The sequence below is a fragment of the Phoca vitulina genome, unplaced genomic scaffold, assembly GCF_004348235.1.
Source record: "Phoca vitulina isolate PV1807 unplaced genomic scaffold, GSC_HSeal_1.0 scaffold75, whole genome shotgun sequence".
Taxonomy (NCBI): domain Eukaryota; kingdom Metazoa; phylum Chordata; class Mammalia; order Carnivora; family Phocidae; genus Phoca; species Phoca vitulina.
The window spans coordinates 1,217,283-1,232,692 of record NW_022589778.1 but is presented as its reverse complement, the minus strand read 5'-3'; the positions used below and the strand labels follow the sequence as shown (position 1 = coordinate 1,232,692).

At 38.4% G+C, this 15,410-nt stretch overlaps 1 protein-coding gene across 11 annotated transcripts in view; it reads right to left on the bottom strand.

Moving 5' to 3' along the window:
* Positions 1–15,410, bottom strand: part of LINGO2 (leucine rich repeat and Ig domain containing 2) — a 1,236,800-nt gene that overhangs the window by 323,113 nt on the left and 898,277 nt on the right. For all 11 annotated transcript variants that reach the window (XR_004298032.1, XM_032393628.1, XM_032393630.1 and 8 more), the window contains one exon: positions 13,731–13,889. The gene's annotated coding sequence lies outside the window, so the exon portion shown is untranslated. The remainder of the gene's footprint in view (positions 1–13,730; positions 13,890–15,410) is intronic.

The window sequence follows — 15,410 nt, the reverse complement described above, 5'->3', positions numbered from 1 at the left end:
ATCAAAAATTCTGAAATCTTCACATCAGGAACCTGCTATTTTTAGATTTTTGACATGATGCAGCTACAGGCTTTTTAAAATTTTGGCCCTGATACCCATTTTTTAAAAAGATTTCATTTATTTTTTTCCAGAGAGAGAGCGAGAGTGAGCGAGAGAGAGAGCTGGGGTGGGGAGCAGGGTGGGGGAGGAGAAGAGGGAGAGGAACAAGCAAGTTCCATGCTGAGCAATGAGCCCCAAGTGGGGCTCGATCTCAGGAACGTGAGATCATGACCTGAGCTGAAACTAAGAGTCCATCGTTTAACTGACTGAGCCACCCAGGCGCCCCCCCCTTATAGTCATTTCTAATCCAGTTGCTCACCATCCTCTCTTACTCTACACAGAGCTACAGTCACAATGCTATGTTCATGGTTTCCCATACAGACCACAATACTATGTCTTTGCTCATCTTCATTTTTAGTACCACCTCTCCCCACTACCTTCATCTCTCCTTGTAGATCTAGATTCTGCCTCATGAAGACTTCCCAGGTTGCACTGTGGCTCAGTCAACTCACCTCTCTCTAAATATCTGTTATGTATGTAACATGCCACTTGCCGATAACACTCTGTTGGGTCTTGCCCCAGGTATTTCAAGATATCACCAAAGGGAGTCAACATGGACTCAAAAATATGAATAGTCACTACTATACTCTTGTATCCCTCTCTTTCCTTCTTTGTCAGGAACACTGATATTTCAGTTAGGTACTGCTCTTTCACTGAGCACAGATGCACCTGCATGACACCTGGGATGCTTCCAGACCGTCCTTGTTTGAGTGATTAGCCAATGATTAGCTGCATCTTCCAGTTCCCCAAACCAGACACTATTCCTGAGGCAAAGTGGGGGGCAATACCTCCATTCCTTTTTGTTATCTTCTATTAAAGGATACAAACTTTGTATCCACTATCTTATAGATGTAAGAGCAATATCTCATGAATATTAATATCTTCCACAGGAGTTTCAGTTCTATGCCACCATTCTTTATGTCTCTCTAAAATTCTCATATGAGTCAGTTGTGAACGGAAATGCTATGTTGGGGACAAATTCAACCAGCTCATCACATCACTCTCTCCTCTGATGACTAAGCCTTACTTATCAGGTCAGGTTTGTCTACTGATTCTCCTCCTTTAGATTGTTTCTTCCTGGGTCCCCCCCCACCGCTCCCCCAGTCTTCAGCTCTGGCAGTTGCCCAAGAAACTCAGGTTTTCCCAAATATGAATTTCCTGAACGGACCTAGCTTAGACACAATCTTAGACTACACTATATTCATATCATTTATGGTGTTCGTTTTACTCAAAATCATTTACTCCTTCAAGTGGTAATTTAGTCTTTTATGTTTTTGTCTTGTCTCTGCATCTAGATTGTAAGTTCCTTTTAGGACAATGAAGGGCGTATCACAAGCTCTGAGAAGCTAATCACTATGTTATGATGTAGTAGATACTGATAAATATTTTCTGAGCAATTTGGGGGGATGTTAAATGGAGTGATAAACAGAATTTCAGAAGATGTGGATGAAAGGCAAAGAATGCACATCTGAAGATGATACGAAAATAGTGTACAGAAAGCGCTCATTAATTCAGCAAACATTTATTGGGGAGCTATTAAATGTTCATCACTTCATTAGGCACTGGACTACAATGTAAATAAGATGCACCAATGCCACAGGGAGATCTCAATCTAATAAAGGAATTCAATATGTTCAAAGGTATAATTTTTTTGCCTTAATGGCTATAACAAATATAAACTTAAACACAGGGTACTACCAATGAAGTTATTAGATCATCTTTGTGTGATTTCCTTTTTATATAGCTACTACTCGCAAGTTTGTTCCAATTAAGACAAGATCCATTTGCAGAAGTGGAAGGTTCAGAGTAGATGTAAAAACCTGGGAGTTGTTTAGATACCAGGGTGATCTGAATGATTGGTAATGCTTTGGGGGCAGCTCTTGATGTATCCAGTAGTAAATATACTTGGTGTTCTCCTCCATTCAAAGAATGAAAGAATTGGGTCATTCTCTCTGCAAGCGATGCTAAATGGGTAAATGCAACATGCTGGGCCAGTGCCCAGTGTTCCGTAGTGATTTTTCTATTTGATTAACTGCAAAATGTATGTTTTTCCTAAAAGCCACTTGGCCAGTGCCTAATTCTTCCCTGGGGTAGTCAGACCTTGAATTGACTCACATTACACTATTAAAACCCAGCAATTATTTTGTTATATAACAACAACCTTAGATTTATTTCTTTTTTTCGTAACAACATAAGAGAAACAATATAACAGTTATTATAATTATTTAAAATGGTCCTTTTTAAAAATATCATTCAAATACAAAAACATCTGATCTGACCTGCAAACTCTGAAAAGTAGCTGCCTTAATTTCTTTTTAAAGAGGAGGAGTATGAGAGACTATGGACTCTGAGAAACAAACTGAGGGTTCTAGGGGGGAGGGGGTGGGGGGGAGGGGTTAGCCTGGTGATGGGTATTAAAGAGGGCACGTATTGAATGGAGCACTGGGTGTTATACGCAATGAATCATGGAACACTACATCAAAAACTAATGATGTAATGCATGATGATTAACATAACATAATAAAATAAAATAAAAAAAACAGGAGGATTTATTGAAAAAGAAGGTAAGGGGAATGTGGATGCATGGACAGAACAGGCTAAATTTACAGATACCTAGAGCACACTATAAATGTCACTCTTTGCCGCAGTAGAAAGATAATTTTATTTATTTATTTTTATTTTTTATTTTTTTTTAAAGATTTTATTTATTTATTTGAGAGAGAGAATGAGAGACAGAGAGCACGAGAGGGAAGAGGGTCAGAGGGAGAAGCAGGACCCCTGCTGAGCAGGGAGCCCGATGTGGGACTCGATCCCAGACTCCAGGATCATGGCCTGAGCCGAAGGCAATCGCTTAACCAACTGAGCCAAAAGCATTAGAATACAGTATGTAATTTGGAAATATTGGCAAGGAATTTTACTTCTGATGTTTTAAATGTAATATTCAAATTTGAATTTTCAGTCTAATTGATTCCTAAAGTAGATGAGAGTGCATATCCTTTTGTTTTGAGCATTAAAAGCCTCAGTTGACTATTAAAATATATCCACTGTAGTAAAATGTCATATGCATATTCATTCTTTCATCAATTCATTAATTCACTTATTCATAAATACATATTAAGGGCCTGTTAGGTGTCAGGCTTTTTTTTTTTTTTTTTTAATTCATTCAATTATCATCACCTCCATTCATCAGGGTCTCTTTTAGGGGTAAAGACTGCCACAATAAGAAGGAACCAGTGCCCAGCCTTAAGATGTTTATAGTCTGGCAGGAAAGGGAAATAGAGACGTGGACGGCAGCTAATACAGAGGGAAGTGAATTCACAAATAACAGAGTGTTACTAATTGATTTATGCTATCCTAAGGCAGATCTGGCAGATATTCACCTTCACTTCTATACATCTGGCATTACTTGATCCTGATTTGTAACAGATTTGTTTCTAGGCTTAAATTGTATTATGTCTCCCTGGTATATTCAAACCTTAGCGACTGGGTTTCTGTGTTTGCAAGACTCCTGTTTGAACCTGTGACAATTTCTAAATAACAAACAAAAGGCCTTCTGAAAAAGGCAAGCTGACTTTGCTATCGATCTTTGTAATCCAAGCATTTGAGGGAACTTCACCATCCAGTCTCAGAGTTCCACTTCAATCATGCCCGTGATTAAATCTCACAGAGCATGCCAGATACAGAGGCTAGTCACACACTCGCCTGGGTGGAATATGATTAGACTTGGCAACTAGGAAGGTACGTAATGCAATTACCTTCTGATTCATTAAAGAACATGGTGTGAAACAGTCAGGTTATTTCCAAGATATGAGTCTCTTTAGTAGTAAATGCAGCATATTGACTAGAATGAGTTATGGGACGTAGCTCACAAGGGTGAGACAACTATAGCTCATGGGTGAATGATATGCAGAATTTAGGACAAATGAGATCAAACTATAATTTATCATTCCTTTCAGGACAGTTTTTTTTTTTTTTTTTTGGAAGTTCTCCAAATCATGTCTTTCAGAAGGTTTTGGCTTGATTAAGAATTTTATTCGATGAAAGATCAGATGGAGAAAACTACCCATTTTGCTGATGAAGCATGTTTTCATTCTGCTGCAAGCTTATCCAGGAAACAGAACATTATTTTTCTTTCCATAAAAATTATTTTAAGTTAGCTTAAATATTAGGCTATAATAACTATACTCTCTTATACTATACTATAATAACTGTACTCTATAATAAGGAGACTTTCTCCTGGAAGATATTTCCTGAGCTTTAGAGCCTAGCTGAATTCTAGTAAACATAGAACCATGAAAATGTATTTAAACCCTTAAAACTTTTCTATCTGTGTTAGTTTTCAATGTACTTTGAATTGCTTGTATAAATACTATCATTTTTTTATGAAATCACATTTTTGAGTCACATTTCAATACCATCTGCAATATTTCCAGTGCTCCAGACAGAACTTTTGTTTTGAATCCTGATAATTTACATCATATTTGGCAGCCCACAACATTTTTACTAAACATTCTAGAACTCACTGTTCTTTTCACCCAACCCATAATGGCATTTCAGCTAAGTAAAGGCAAAGACAAGTAGGGTTTGATTTCCAGTCATCCAAACTGACAAAGAATTATGTGATTTAGTCCTAATATAATTGAGAAGAAAAGGCATATGTTCACTTATACATTCACTTATACAATGGTGAGATACAACCATTCTGGGAAACGAGAATTGATCTCTGCCTGAGAGGACTCACGTTCTAGCAAGAGAAACTGATGTGGTAGAAGTCTGTTCAAGGAGTCAAGAAGGACAAGCAAGAACCAGACATACGCGAGGCGGGAGAGCAAACACTGCAAATACAGTACATGCATAGGAGGGTGTCTCAAGATATAAAAAGTGATACATAGGATACATTAAGAAATAAGTGCTTTCTCCTCAAGGTATGGGAATGACATGTTGAGATTTGCTCTCAGCTGTAGGTTTGACTGGGTTGCAGACAAAACCAAAGAAAGGGAAACATTAAAAGATGATTCTGGCAAAGCATTTTTAAGAGCAAAGACAATTCTTACTCTTTCTTTGAGGCTCAGCTCTGGATTCACCCCCTTCATCAAGATTCCCTGAGGCCTCCAGCCCACCAGGACTTTTTCTTCCTCTGAATCTCTGTTGTTTCTGTCCTTGACCCAAGGTCCTGTCTGGCACTAGCAGTATTCTGCCTTCTTTCTTTTTTGATAAAGTTACATATCTGTGTTTCTTGGCACTGGCATCATAAACTCCTTGAAGGTAAAGTTAATATTTAAGAGTAGTAAGTGTTTTTAATCCATGTGGAGGTGAAAGCAGACAGAAGTGGGTGGAAACTATTTCTTCTGATCCAGCCCCCCCCAAAAAAAAGACTCCCCGCAAAAGTCTCCTGATGCTGCTGCTAATGACATAGCCGAACACTAACTGGCTTTGGCTTCATCATTAGGGCTGTATTTTGATTGTGGAAAATGTAGTCTGTGTATAGCATTCTCCTACCAGGAGTGTGAAAGCGAGGTTACCCTCCGAAAAGGAACTCGCTGGTAAAAGGAACTCCATCTATAGGAGTTGCCTTAAAATTACAATGTCTCTCTGCTTAAAAACAGGGAAGTGGAGAACAGTGTCCAGACTTTGCTGGAATGAAAAAGTTATAACCTCATTGATGGCAGTGACGTATCTACAGACGGGAGGTTACTGGAGGTGATGGTAGGTTGGACTGAACACAGGGAAGCACAAAGCGGGGGGGACAAAAATGTTAGCATGCTGCTAGGTTGGGGAGGAGAGAGAAAAGGGGAGAGTATGTGTGTCTGGGGTGGGGGAGGGGTGGAAGGAGGAGGAGGAGGAGAAAGAGGAAGAGGATGGGAAAAAGAAGGGGGGAGAAGAAAAAAGGAAGAAAGGGAGGAGAAGGAGGAAGGAGAGGAAAAAGGGAAGAAAAAAGGAGGAGAAAAGAGAATGAGAATGTATCTGGCCAAAGCCTATGTTCTCGACACCAGAGTTGTAATCTGTGGGAAAAGATGATTCCAAACTACTTCCGTTCCTCCGACCAACAATCCTCTACTTATTCGGGAAGGGACTGGCAAGTGTGGCAGGCAAACCTAAACTCTTTCTTTCTGAGCCAGTCCTTATCATAAATCTCCACACCAGCAAAACAAAAGTGGATACAAAACACTTTGTACCTGGAATGTACATCTCCAGAGCAGTGTTGCCCAGAACTGAGGCTGGAAAATGATCTGTTAAATTACTCTGGCATTCTCCATTAGGGGAAAGAAAGGCTACATGGGTGAAAGACAATATATTACTCAAATGATCTTTAATTTGGCCATTTACGTAAATATTCGAGAAATTACAGGTATCTAAAATTGTATAGGACGTTTATGCCAAGAATTTTTTTTTTAAGATTTTATTAATTTTTTGACAGAGAAAGAGACAGTGAGAGAGAGAGCACAAGCAGAGGGAGTGGGAGAGGGAGAAGCAGGCTTCCCGCCGAGCAGGGAGCCCGATGCGGGGCTCGATCCCAGGACCCTGGGATCACGACCTGAGCCGAAGGCAGACGCTTAACGACTGAACCACCCAGGTGCCCCTATGCCAAGAATTTTATGTGAAGTCTGTATGTAAGTTTTCTTCTCCTTGTTGAAAAGGGGAAACCAGTTTGTTAATTGACATCATCGGCAGCAAACATTTGTTCGGAATCAGGGCGTCTGATAACACTAGCAGTAACGGGCCCTCCAGAAAAAGAAACACCTCTACCTCTTAAGCGACTTTCAAATTCCTGGAAAAGCAACGTGCACACATATGCAACAAGGGAAAAATGACAAACTATTATAAAAATATATAAGAGAGCATAGAGCAAATTTGCACACTCATATAATGGCATAAGGACTGGGATGTTAGTCTTAACCGAAAAACAGGATAATCGCATAATGGAAAACACACAGGTTTTATAAAAAGGAGATCTTGGGAGGGAAATTTGCCCTCGCATGTATTAGCTGTGGGAAGCCTGGAAAAGTGACTCACTTTTCTAAGTCCCGGTTTCTTCATCTTGAATATGTGTAAAACTATGTCTCTCTTTCAGGGTTATTGATATAAAAGACCTATACTGATCCTGATATTCAATTTAGGGTGGGTCTCATTATTATTGCATTCCTATTGTCATGTTGGACTCAACAGAAAGAGACACGGTATCCGATTATTGCATTCCTATTGTCATGTTGGACTCAACAGAAAGAGACACATTGCTGCAGAAGAGACTTTGTAAAGATTGTTTGGCTCCAGCAGTCTCTTGATTTCATGCTAAATCTTCTCCTTAGAATAAATAAATCCCTTCTAATGAAATGTTCCCTGTGCTCACTCAGGGATTTCCCGCCACTCAGTGCAAAACCAGTGCACACATTGCAGCAAGCTTTTAAGCCCTGGCAGGACTCTGCCCGACTGCCCGTTTAACCGCACAGCCCATCACGCCAGTGCTATTTCCCTTACCACCGCGCACCCCAGAATCCCCTTCCTTTACACCCGTGGCTTCCTCTGCCCCTCACTGAGGGTGACAGCAAGCTGTTGAGGGAAGAGGAGCATCTTTCCGGTCCTGGCTTTTTGCAGAAACCCACAGTCCTATCCTAGAAAGCCCTTCACCAAAGTCTGGAATCCTTTATTCACTTCGGATTGATTCATTTTCCACACCCCCTCCCTCAGTTTTCTACTCTACTTCACCTTCCCTCACATCTCTGCTGATGACCTAGATCCTGCCTTTTGCTTACAAGACTGGGGACAGCCCAAACAGAGAGTCTACAAAGTCAGGCCAGAAATGCTTGGAATTGTCTCTGATTTATCCCCATTCTTCTCTTATGTGGTTTTAGGTGGCATGTTGTGAGATTAATCATGACAGTTAATTTTTTAAATTCTTTCTTTCTTTTTTTTTAAAGATTTAATTTATTTATTCATGAGAGAGAGAGAGAGAGAGAGACAGGCAGAGGGAGAAGCAGGCTCCCCAAGGAGCAGGGAGCCTGATGCAGGTCTCAATCCCAGGACCCCAGGATCATGACCTGAGCTGAAGGCAGACGCTTAACCATCTAAGCCACCCAGGTGCCCATGACAGTTAATTTTTAAACTATTAGTATACCATGTTAAATGTAGTTTTAATTCTAAATTTTCATTTCAAAATTAATAACAGTCTTTCTTGTAAAATACATGTAACAAAAAGAAAGGTTAAAGGCGTAATTACATATAATGCTTGATTAATGTCAGGGACCTTTAAAGACAGTCTCTATGAGTGTATATTAAAGTAGTATTTCCAAGTTAGAGAACTATGTCAAGAGATCAGGATGATATGTTTGCTACTGTAAGATACATGTTAATGTTTCATTTAGTGGCTTTCAATGTGTTTTATTGATTCTAAAGACTATAATTTGGTATGAAAAACCATTCTGGTCATCTTGGGTTTTAAAGAAAATGCTATTCACCTCAATACCAAGATACCCAGCAATGTGATTATAATATAACTAATAACAGATGGTTAAACAGGGCCCTATCTTAGAGTTATAACACTAACCATAACTCCTAGATCTGCCATTATCCTAAGAAGGAAGTTGTTGCTATAGAAAGATTAGACCCAAGATCTCCTCAAAGAGCCTAAAGAAGAGAAATGCTTATATAAGGAACTAATAATTATAACTAGCACCACAACAACAAACACTTACTGAGTGCTTATGAGGCATGTCAGGTATTCTGCTAAGCATTTTACATCTCATTTCCTTCTAGGGACCAAGGGTAAAATATTCTGAAGTTTGGCTGAAACAAATGAATGTCTGGGTAGAATTGCTACCTCTATAGATCATAAATAATAATAATAGCAGTAACTTATTTATACTGTGTCAGATATTCTGCTGAGTGTCTTATATGTCTGATCTCATTTAATTCTTACAATTGTACATGGGGCAGCTATTAAGATGTGCATGTTACCAATTGGGAATCGTCTCTCAGATGACAAATCACTTGCCCAAGATCACAGAATTTGTAAGTGTCAGAGTTGGGATTCAAATCCAGGCCTCACTTAAAGCCAGTGCCTTTAAATGTAATAGTATATTTACAACTACAATTTGCTATAACCTGCCTCTTCGAAATACAAAAGGGTAGCTTGCTAGGATGGTAGTATTCTAGTGACTTCTATCCAGAAAAGTCCACACCCAACAGCATGGAAAGAGACAAAACCTTGCTTCTTTCTTCCAAGCATTTGAGATCTATAAAAATAAATTTTTAAAATTTGTGACTGTTTGTAAAAGAGAATCATACTTTACTTATAAAGGCAAGAAGCCATTTAATAAAAGTTTTCCTTGGTACTTTACTTTATATTAAATCCTCCATACCCCTAAAAAAATTTTATTTGTCATTAGGTGATTTAAAAAATCTGTTACTAAATAATGGCAGTATTGGAAGCCATGAGAGAATAAGACACCCGTGATCTGATGCTGGACAAGAGAACCAAATGCCAGTTGGTCTCACTAACAAGACAGAGATGTATTTCCTACTGTTAACACAGAAGTTACAATTTTGATCTGAAGCACAAGTTTTGATATTCATTCATTCATTCATTCATTCACTCATCAGATATGTTTACTGAAAATGTACATGGCTTTGGAATTAAGGTCTTAGAGAAGAAAGACAAAGACCTTGGTCTCAAGAATATTACATTTAATGAATCATATCTACATTTCCTTAAGTATGCATATTTAGAAAGAAATTCTTACATTTTTCCCAGACTATAAGAGAACTTCCCTGAAAATAGATGATTCAATCATACAAAATGTACTGAATCTGGTTTACTTCTGGAGAGCCTTACTACAATGGTAATTTTCAATAAAACAATTGGGGTGAAAGCCGGGCTGTGAGTTAGGAGTTTCCGGTAGTAGAGGTGTGAATGCACCCCAGCTCATTAGACGATGGTGTTGAAGAAGGTTGAGCTGAAGTTCACTCTCATTCATCTTGTGTCTTTTTGGACTCCCTTCCCCAGCTATTTTCCACCGCTTTAAAGTGTTCCCTATCATTTTGGCCAAATGTGCATTGTGATGGAAAGGACATGATACTTTCAGCAGAATTACTTAATTAGGTTTAAGTAAGCACTACAGGCCAAGTAGGGTAGGTTTGCTTTCTAGCCATAAAAATGTGCCTGCGATGCTCGCTGCATTCCCAAGGAGAGAAACAGTGATTGATGTGATGATAAAACGATGAAGGGAAGGATAAAGCCTGAGAGATAAAAGTCTCAAAAGGGAAATAAAGGAGGGTAGCAGCTGCCCCCATCTTAATTGAAGCATGAATTTCAGGAACAGGATCTGAGGTTTAATTTCAAGCACATACTGGGAGAGTTTGGGGTGTGTGTGTGTGTGTGTGTACCCATGTATGTGATGAAAAACGTGTAAGTTAAATTCTTTTCATCCTTTGTATGAAGAGTTTTCAAACCATTTCTAAAAAAGGAAAAAGTTGCAAACGTAGAAGTTTATGGATTATCACTGAGAGATACTCATTTAGTCAGCATTTAACAGAGAGGAACAGAATCAGTGATGAGCAGGAACTGTTCCACGCACTGGTGACACAGCACTAAAAATAATACATTTCTGTACTCGTGGAACTGAATATTCTGAGTTTATCGTTTCTCTCTGCACATACCTTCCTTGCCCCTACCCCACCCATTGTCAGGGTCCTTTCCTTTAAGCACAGATTCGACTACATCACGTTCATATTTATAACACTGCAGCTGTGCCTGCAAAGCACTCAGGTCCAGCCCCTACCTCTATGCTCCGCCTCTTCCTGCATGCCTCTCCACTCTCCAGGGGCAAGCTTTCCCTTCTCCAAAGGTAACATTTATTTTTACATCAGGGTGGCTTTGCCATACTGTGCCCCATGCTTAGAATGCTGTCATACCTATTTTCCATCAATTAAAATTCTCCCCACTTTTTAGCTGTGCTGCTGAAATGCCTCCTAAGCCTCAAAGACCTTCTAAAACTCCAATCAGTTTAACGGCCCTTCATCTTAATTTATGGAGAATTCTGCTTGAAATATATCATTAAACTTTTTAGTTCATTTTACCTAAAGTTGAGCTATTTACATTTCAGTTTCACTTTGTGAGATGAACTCAGGGCAGGGAGGGTTGTTAAGACTGCATATCCCATTCCATGGGGCATGCTATTATCAGAAGTACTTTCAAAAATCTCACCTTTTATATTTTGTCTTTCTAGCGTAATATTGCTTCTACATACAAGCATACAATAATGTAATCCTGAGCTAGGCAAACCTTTACTTTTTTTTTTTTTTTTAAGATTTTATTTATTTATTTGACAGAGAGAGACACAGCGAGAGAGGGAACACAAGCAGGGGGAGGGGGAGAGGAGAAGCAGGCTTCCCACGGAGCAGGGAGCCCAATGCAGGGCTCGATCCCAGGACCCTGGGATCATGACCTGAGCCGAAGGCAGTCGCTTAACCAACTGAGCCACCCAGGCACCCAAACCTTTACTTTTAAAATGCTTTAAGAAAGAAAAATTGCTTTTAAGCTAGGACAGTACAAATTTTTATGGCTTTGTTATAAACTTTTGAGAAGCAGAATTGGGAAGTTTTGGCACTTAACTTTATGGAGAAGCTAACATGCATTGCTATAAAAAATGCAACTGCCCTTCTTATAACAGAGAACAAAAATGAATTTAAAACTAATATAAACTATAAAGCTATAATGTATAAATTTTCTGTTCATTTTTAAAGAGTTAACCTTTAACTGGGAAAATATATGAATTCACTGTCAAATCTTTTATGTTCTTGGAGCCCTTCTATATCATATGTTTTCATACAGGACAGTGGGACAGTGGAATGTACTATCTCTGTATCTCCTAATTAACAGGATTTACTTCAAAAGACTGTCCAAAGAGAAAAGACATTATGTTTCTTTATAATACTCAGATCAAAAGCCCTTGTATTCTTTTACTATACTGATAACCTACACAGTTCAGAAAGATAAAGTATTCTAAAGAATAAAAATTCTGGTCTCACAGTAGATGAGAGCTCTTCCTTTGTGATACAATAAATAAGTGCTAATAATTGCATTATCACATGATTACCTTCAAAATAGATTTAATTTTATCCTTCTCCTTTTTGTTTTTTTCTTTTAAGTCTGATGTTTTAACATACAACCCAATTTTGTTGAAAATATAGAAGTACACACAATCAGGATGAAATTTATTTTGGACTCAGAGACTAAGACTTAAACATTTAAGAATATGTAAGTCTATCATGAAGCATTCTTGCTTTAATTATTTGCTTGATTTTAATGCTACAAAGCCTGGAAGTAAGTTGAGCTTTATTCCCCAAATGCATCCTGCATTTTGATGTCACTTTTATTTACATACTAGCAGAATTCTTCTAAGTATGGATAACCCACGTTGCCACTAAGCAGGACAATCGTCCACAACTCAGGTCATCAATAAGGGTTTCTGCCACGAGTCTGGTGATCTACACTCCTTCTAACAAATTTAAAATCTGTGTCTATTTGAGTTTTGGACTCACTTGATATCATCTTATAGACAAATAAGTTATTATGGGATTGGGGAGGGATATTTATCAAACTTTAAAGAATCAATTATTCTCAGTCACTTGAGAAGGTCTCTTTTACATCCAAATAATTATCTTAGGCTATGATTTATTGACTGAGTTCCATTTATTTTCATAAAGTAAGAAAGCTATATTTGTAAAAAGTTCAAGTGACTTAGAATAATCGCCCTCCTTTTTTTCTCAGTTAATGAAGTTTACTTATGTTTTCTGTTTCTGTAATTGAACTTAAAGAAAATCTTGCTTTGGGGTGCATAAAATTCCAAGAAGCTGTAAAAGCTTTGATGGTCTTTAAGTCAGAGCCCAAGAATAATTTGTGGTTCTCCCAGGTATTTGTTGATAACAACTTCAAATTATGTTATGGAGGAGGAAGACAGTTAAGAAGATCTGACCAAACTATGGATAATAGTGGAGAAGAGTTTCCAAAATGAAATAGAGAAAAGTAGCAAAAAGAATACTTAAAGTATAACATTGTAAATTCTAGGAGCCACAGTAATAATGAAGTATGTCATTGTGTCACCATTTTAAATAATACTTAGAGGAACAGAAATTAAGTGATAAATACAAAGAAATAAAAGGCAGACTAATAGTATTATCTTCTAAATAAGAGTAACCCCGAGGCATATTTATAAGATCATATACTATTAACTGACACATTTCTATATCATGTAAAATACAACTACTTAACAGCAACACTTTCCCTACACCATCTTCAAAAGTACAAATGCTTATCCCATTATAGTTCAGAGGAGTTACTTAAAGAGGAAATGTCCTTAGCTTGCAATTTTTGGCTATTGCATTAACCTGCATCCATACTATCTTGTGTCTGCTTTATGTGTATCTTAAAATAACTCCTCTCTCCTCTTGAGGAAAAATGGACTCAATTATTACTATATACATTCTCCTAAATCCAAGGGAGTACCATTTCAACAACCTGTTCAGTGGACTTAGAAAATAAATAGAAAAGCTATACATTATTCAATACATCTTGGCAACACATGAAAGCCCTTATAGCAAGTGATAAATGATCAGATGTCTTCCTCAAATCTTACCTGATTTACTCTTTTTAAAAATCCAACCCTTGCTGTCTACCATGCAAAGCTCCTGGCCACTGGGTGAAATCCAAAATGGGTAGTTGATCATGGTAATTCCAACATGTCATGGGCAGCAGCATCTCTCAAAGTCCCACAAGCCAATTGCTTGAAGCAAACCTGCAACAAACAAGGTATTTCTTCATTTTAATTGAAAAATAGTGAACCATGTCCTAGGTCCAGCAGGCATCATTACTTAATCAATAACAGAATCATAAAGGAGTATGTGAAGGGCTATAAATGCCTCTCAAGATGCTGATAAACATTAAAGCCAGAAGACTGAACTTTATGTGCTACAAAGGTGTTTTTGCTGAGTGCATGCTCCTCTTAACAGTATTATTGATCTATTTAAGCTGTCAGTGTAAATAAACATTATTGATATTAAAACTCACACATTTTATGGTGTGTACCCCTTCTCCTTCATGTAGGTGACCACTTGGAGTACCCAGAATATTTTTCTGTCTCTACCCATCATACTCTCAGGGTAACTGAGGAATGTGGTTCAACAGGACCAAACTCATCGGCAGCTAAAGAAAAATCCACATGATGGTTTAGATCAAAGATAGTTTCCTTTGTTAGTTCTCACACTCTGGCCAGTGTCAACATTCCTTGTAAAAAACTTGCATCACGTCTGTAGGCTAGTGTGTGAGAAACGCCTTTGAGGGGCATATATGAGATGCTGCAAATTCAACAGCCACCTTTATCCATATGGAGACACAGACTACAAAACAGTAACCAACATGAACACATTGTAGGCAGAATGTGTGCACAAAGGAAATGCCCACAGCCCAGGAAAGTAATTAGATGAGGAAATTTTAGGACAATCTACCACATACCTAATATTTCACAATCTGTGTCCATATGAAGAAATAAGCTGTTTAAACTTCATAAGCATGTTTGACTTCCATTCAAGGAGAAAAAAAAAATGCACAATCAACAACTCCTATTTGTACTCATACCTGCCACACAGATGACTCTGTTCAACAGAAACTTAGAAGGATACTAATGAACAGACTAGCTTATTGGGCTTCCCAGAAGTAACTATTAGATTGCTTAGCTACAGTAACCATATTTAGTTATGCACATACAAAACCAGAATTATTACTGTTTTCTAAATAGTGCAACAGAAATGGCTGAGAGGTCATTCTAAGTCTGTAGGGGGGGACTCGTGTGGATGATTATGTGCTGCCGATTCACGGACACACGTGCAAAACCCGATTTTAATAAGCCACAGAATGATAGATCCTCATGCACCTGTGATTAGAGCTTCATGTATTCCCAGACGTCAATGTGGAGACTTCATTAAGAGGCACAGGAATAAGATACCCTCTTGCGCCTTTTCAGCAAAAATGGTAAGAAGGCAAGAGGTTGAAGTCAAGTACATACCTCCAACTAAAATGCAATGCTTCAAAATCAGCCCTTAAAAGGAGAGGCATGTATGCCTGTGAACGATCATAAGTGATCGTTCTACAGTTCAGAACAGGAACGTCAATGCTATTAGTGACACACATAGATATCCATACACCCAGACCCCGCAGCCCCGCCCCGCCAGCAAACACAGCCAGACACACACACACCCCTCAAGGTCAGAATGTTCTAAATGTGTTGATCCCAGCTCTGGTATTTGCTAACTAAAACCTT